This window comes from Chrysochloris asiatica, unplaced genomic scaffold (assembly GCF_000296735.1).
Source record: "Chrysochloris asiatica unplaced genomic scaffold, ChrAsi1.0 scaffold00312, whole genome shotgun sequence".
Classification (NCBI taxonomy): Eukaryota; Metazoa; Chordata; class Mammalia; order Afrosoricida; family Chrysochloridae; genus Chrysochloris; species Chrysochloris asiatica.
The window spans coordinates 174,203-180,752 of NW_006408830.1; positions in this window are offsets into that span (position 1 = coordinate 174,203).

Here is a 6,550-nt window from a genome sequence, read left to right on the forward strand (position 1 = left end):
TATCAATACAACATCATATATGTCATCTATTTACACAGTTTAGGTGTTTTACTGATTATTATTAGTTCTCAAACTAAGCTTCATATTGGGATCATCTGGTGAACTTTAAAGAAACCTATGCTTGAGTTGCACAGACAGAGTTTGATGTATTTGAATAAGTAGTGTGGTGGGACAGAAGGCTTTTCAAAGCACCCCAGGGGATACCAGTGAGCAGCCAATGTTGAAACCTACTAATCTGGTGAGATCATTGTTCAAAATTGACTAATATGCACTTGTTGTTTTTGTTAAGTGTCCTCAAGTTGGTTCCAACTCAGAGTGACCCTATATAGGATTTCCAAGAAGCAGCTGGTGTGTTTGAACTGCTAACTTGTGGTTCATAGTCCAGTGCTGATTCTATAGTGCCACACCAGGAGACCCTTAAAACATGTAGCATCTCTTTAGAGTATCCTTATGGACTCCTGGTGTGGTGCTGTAGAATCAGCTCTGGACTGTGAACAACAATGTTAGCAATTCAAACCCACCAGCTACTCCTCAGAAACCCTATACAGATTCACTATGAGTCACAACTGATTCAACAGCACTTAACAATAACAAAAAACATCCCTTTTTCTGTTCAAACAACGTCTCTTGGTTTAGCTATGGGTTCTGCATAAGCAAAATAAAATTTTCAGGAATTTTCTTTCTTCACAATATTACCCTAATTTTTTGATTCACACAGTCAGATATCTTTACACAATCAGTAAAATACAAGTAAACATCTTTATGGTATTATCTGCTGTCAGTCAGGATCCACCTGATGTCAGCAATGATATCACTTGAGTTTTGCTTGAACTTATGGCACCCCTGATAATGTACTGCTGCAATTATCTTTTAATTATCTTCAGCAAAATTTTACTTAAGTGTCATATTAATAATGTTGTTCAATAATTGCTGCATTCTGTTGGGTCTCAAATGGCCACAAATATGAATCACTTCCAGTTGGTTCGCCGGATAACTGTCTTCCCAATTTATTGCTACAGATGAGTGATCCCATCCAGAGCTGCATCAGCATGTTGATACATTTCAATGGTTATTCTGTAAATGTCTGCAGTCATATTTTTCACCAATGCCTTTAGTGTAGCTTAAAATTCCTCCTTCAATAGCATCCATTTTTGATCAGATGTTACCTTTTTAAGTGGTTGTACATCGATCAATTCTTTTTGATACATTGATTCTGTGTATTTCCACAATCTTCCTTTGATATTTCCTGTGTCACTCAATATTTTGCCCATTGTTGTTAAGTGTCGCTGAATTGGTTCTGACCCATAGTGACCCTGTATAGGGCTTCCTAGGAGCAGCTGGTGAGCTTGAACCACTGATCTTGCAGTTCAAACAGCTTTACAGTCTGGCGCATTACCCCCCAGTGCCACACCAGGACTCCTTTTCCCCATAGTATTCTTCAATAATGTAACTAAAGGACTGAATGTTATTTATAGATCTTTTAACTGAGAAATGCTTTCAGTTTTCTAACATGCAGTTCTTTGCACTTTTCATCATATTATTATGTTTGCTATTCTCAAGCTGGTCTTTTAAATCATCTGTTCAGCTCTTCACTTCTTCATTTCTTCCATTCACTTCAGGTACTCTACATTTAAAGCAAATCCAGAGTCTCTTCTGATATCCATTTTTTTCTTTTATTTCTTTCCCATATTTTGTTTTCATCATGTAATATCTCTTAATGTTATACTATAACTAGTCTACTTCTTGGTCACTAGTGTGCAAAGTATCTAATCTTTTCTTGAGATGTTCTCTAAAATCAGGTGGGAAATACTCCAAGTTGCAATTTGGCTACCATGGGCTTCGTTGTTTTGAGCTTCAATTTGAACTTGCTTATGAGCAATTGATAGTCTGTTCCACAGCTTCCTCTTGACCTTCTTTTTATTGGTGATACTGATCTTCTCCATCATCTCTTTCCACAGATGTAGTAGAGTTGATTTGTGTGCATTCCATCTGGCGAAGTCCACAGTTGAAAATCTATTTCCAATGAGTAAGTTGTTTGTTTTGCAAAATTCAAATATGAGTTCTCTACTAGAATTTCTATCACCAAAGCCATATTTTCCAGATACTGATTCTTTTTCTTCTTTTTCATATTAATGGAATCATACAGTTTGTTTATCTGCTTTCAATAGCTATAATGATTTAGATTCATGTATCAGTACTTCATTCTTTCAATTTCATTAACTTATTTATTCATTTAATTATACAAAATATGTATCAATTCAATAAATTCTACATGAATAATTCAGTAACATTGATTACATTTTTAAATTATTCAACTATTTTTACTATCCTTTTACCAAATGATTCTATCACCATTAATATAAATTCAGTATCCCTTAAGGGAAAACTCCCTTCCCCTCTCCCTCTCACTCCTCACAACAATTTAAAATCTTTGTTTTTTCATTACATTGACAACATGCAATATTTATCCTTCTGTGAATGGCTTATTTCTCTCAGCATTATTTCAAGGTTCACTCATATTGCAGACCTTCAGTGCCCCTTTTGGATGAGTAGCATTTCATTGTACGTATATACCACAGTAGTTTAGCCATCTGTTAATGGGCATTACGGCTGTTCTCACATTTGGGCAATTGTAAAAAGTACTGCAATGTGTACTGTGTGCAGGCTTCTATTTGTGTTACAGCTTTCACTTCTTCTGTGAATGTAAGTAGGATTGAGATTTGTGGGTCATATGGGAGCTCTATTTTTAACTTTTTGAGTAACTGCCAATCTTTTTTTCCACAGTGACTATATTATTTCACATTTCCATTAATGATGGATGAGGGCTTCTTCGTTTCATTTTATGGTTGTATGGATACACCACATTTTGTTTATGTATTCTTCAACTGCCGAACATTACAGTTTTTCACTAGGGGGAAATTTTGAATCATGCTGCAATGAATATGCTTGTACAAATTTTGTGTGAACATATGCTTTCAAGTCTCTTAGGTAGATAACGGTGAGTGAAATTTGTGGGTCATATGATAGGTGAATTTTTGACCATTTGATGAACTGTCAGACTGTTTTTGAAGGTGGTGGCAACATTTTATATTGTAATATGTGTGCATTCCAATTTCTCCACATTTTCACAGGTTTTAGATGTGTTTGTTGTTGTTGTGAAGTGCCGATTAGTCAGTGCCAACCCATAGCAACCCTGTATAGGGTTCCCGAGGAGCAGCTGGTGAGTTTGAACCACCGAATTTGCAGTTCAAACGGCTTTGCAGTCTGGCACATTAATCCATGTGTAGTGATATCATATTGTTTGGGTTTGCACTTGCATTTTATTAATGATTAATGATGCTGAACATCTTTTCACATATTGGAAATGAAAGCGCTTTCAATATATAAAATATGTCTAGATTTTCTTTGAAGAAATGTCTATTAAATTCTTTGTCCATGTTTCAGTTGGGTTGTCTATTATTGAGTTATAATGTTGTTTTTGTATGAGCCATTGAGTCAGTTCTGACTCATAGCAACCTTGTATAGAGTTCCCAAGAAGCAACTGGTGGGTTTGAACCATCAACTTTATAATAGTAGTCCAATGCTTATCCTACAGCACCACACCAGGACTCCTTGACTTGTAATGTTGTTTGTAAGTGTTATTGAGTTGATTTTGGCTCAGAGACCCTGTATATGGTTTCTGAGGGGTGGCTAGTCTATTTGAACGGCTAACCTTATGATTCAAACTGACCTTGTAGCCCAATGCTTATTCTACAGAACCACACAAAGACTCCATTGAGTTGTAATTGTTGTTATTAAGTGCCCTAGAGTCCAGTCTAACTCACAGAGGCCTTGCACAGAGTTTCTGAGAAGTGGCTAATGAGTTTGAACCACCAACCTTGTGATTTGCAGTCCAGTATTTATTATAAAGTGCCACACATAGTTTTCTATATATTCTAGGTATGAAGCCCCAAATCTGATTCATAATATGCAAAACTTTTCTCCCAAACAATGATTTTTTTTTCTTCTGTTATTACTTTTTTTTTTAACTCAACAAAACAGTGTCACTGTATTTCAGAAGAGTCAGGATAAATTTCAGATGCAAATTGATTTACTTTAACAAATATTTTAGCCTAAGGATAAAATCAAAGAAATCTGGTCCTGCCACTTCCAGTCATCAGTTTATTGTCAATAATATGTTGTATCAACACAACACAACATCTAATACAACCAGACGTAGTAAGTCCAGTAGAAAGGCAGGACAATGCTTTGGATATGGGGGCACATCTAGGATATTTGCAAAACCTCCATGTTCAGAATTAGAACTTTACTAGAAAATCTACCCAACAAACATCCCATTTTATTCCTACAAGCATAGTAGGCTAGTGAACATGCACAGCATTAACAGACAGAATTATATAGTTGGATGAGTTGAAAGCAAAGAGCAACAAGGCATACAATACTGGAGGAAACCCAAATACACAGAGTCATTGAACTTCAAAGTTTTTAATTAACATGAAATAAACACTTTCGGTTTAACAAATTGAATATATTTTAAAGATTATAGTCACAGAGAAATTATGTAGGACAGTGCATTCAGAAGGGCAAAAAAAGATGAAGTTATTATGAAAGAACCAATGTGAGAGCTTAAAATAATGTTGTTGTTGTTGTTGTTAAGTGCCGTCAAGTGGATTCTGACCCATAGCGATACTGTATAGGGTTTCCGAGGAGCAGCTGGTGAGCTTGAACTCCTGACCTTGCAGTTCAAATGGCTTTGCAGTCTGGCTCATTAACCCACAGTGCCATACCAGGAGTCCTGGTGAGCTTGAACTGCTGACCTTGCATTTTAAACCAAGCTTGCAGTCCAGCACATTATTCCAGAGTGCCACGCCAGTCACTGAAAGTCCTTAAACCAATACACGCAGTCCCTGAGTTATTATAATCTGACTTAGTACAATGCATAGTTATAAATGAAAATATTATGTTTAAATTTCCAGGTTCATCAATTTTTATATAAAAATTTGGGATACTTAATGGTTTGTAATAACAAAATGACACCACTTTGTATGTAATGCAATAACATAATTTCATGTATTAGGAAGTGTCTTTTTAATTTTTTAATGCATAGAAACATACACTACATTCAATATTCTAAGACAAATACTCGACTAACTGACATTGGCTATGAATCAAACCTAACTGTTCCAATCTATAAATTCTACTTTAAGCAGACAGGAATTCCTTTGCAATTCAGGAACTACCAATGAAGTCCCAAGTCTGATGGATACCACTGGTAATCCCTGAAAAGCAGGACTCTTAAAAGTAGTGGGACACCACCTAGCAAACTGTCCCTCATCTGATTATTCAGGCATGCTTGTTAGTAATCGCATACATGAGCCCTGGATATCCACAGATAAATGTAAAAACCTTCCCTAAAATCCGAGAATGTAAATTCCAAAAAGGTAAAGTTTCACCTCCCCCCACCAAAAAAAAAGGAGAAAAGACAAAGAGGATAGAGAGAAACACTGTTGACCAATGATGTATGGAGGGGATTGTAATCAATGTCATGAAACAAGTCATGTGAATGGCTGAATGTGAAACTGATGATGTACCCTGTAAACTTTCACTCAATCCACAATAAAAACCTTAAAAAAAAAAAAGTAGTGGGGCAGAGAATACAAAATATGAATTTGAAATATCTTGTGCTACAAATCAAGATCTGCTCTAAAACTAAGCTATTCATTTCCAAAGGAGACTTGAAAATATGGTACAAGTATCCCTTACTTTACAAAATTCACTTTTACAAAAGACCTCTAGTCGTTTGTTTTCACTATCTGAAACAAATCAGAAGAGGATTTTCAATTTTACAAAAATAACAGTCAGCATTTATTTTGAAGCAAGCTGTTAAAGAGGCAATGAGACTAATATTGTCACAATCCTTCCTCAGTAACTACACACAGTATCTCAGCATCAAGCTGTCACAGCTTTGAAATGTGTCTGTGAGCATCTGTCCTTTATCTTAATTTAATTTGTACATGTCTTAGCAGGATGTGTCCTAAGGTATCAGAAGAACTTAGAGAGCTCATAAGTGTGTTACAATGTAAATGTAAACCTGAACATAATTAAGTGTTTTGGATCTAGTATTGCTCTGTTTTCACATATAAAATAATAGTGATTCTTGAGGGGGAGGGAAAGGAATAGCCAGAAATATCACCATAGAAAACTTGTAAGTCTGTCTTCCACCTATAACTGATTGGAATACCTAAAATGGGAATACAACGTGACCAGTGAAGGAGGCTTCCTGCGGAACCTCAGCATTACATAAGACCATAGTGCGGGGAGACCAGCTCTCCGTGGGGGTCATGGGACATTGGGGAAACTGGGAGTTAGTGGTGAAAATGAATGAAAGGCTTTCTCAGTCAGTTTGCTGTGCTGTCCGGCTTGTTGTTCTCTTCTGTTTCTGCTTCCACCCAGCTCAGCAAGTCTTTATTTTTATACTTAAAACTACACAGTACATAATGAATTAACACTTTGATCTTTTCTTGAATTATTACACAGTTAATCACAACAT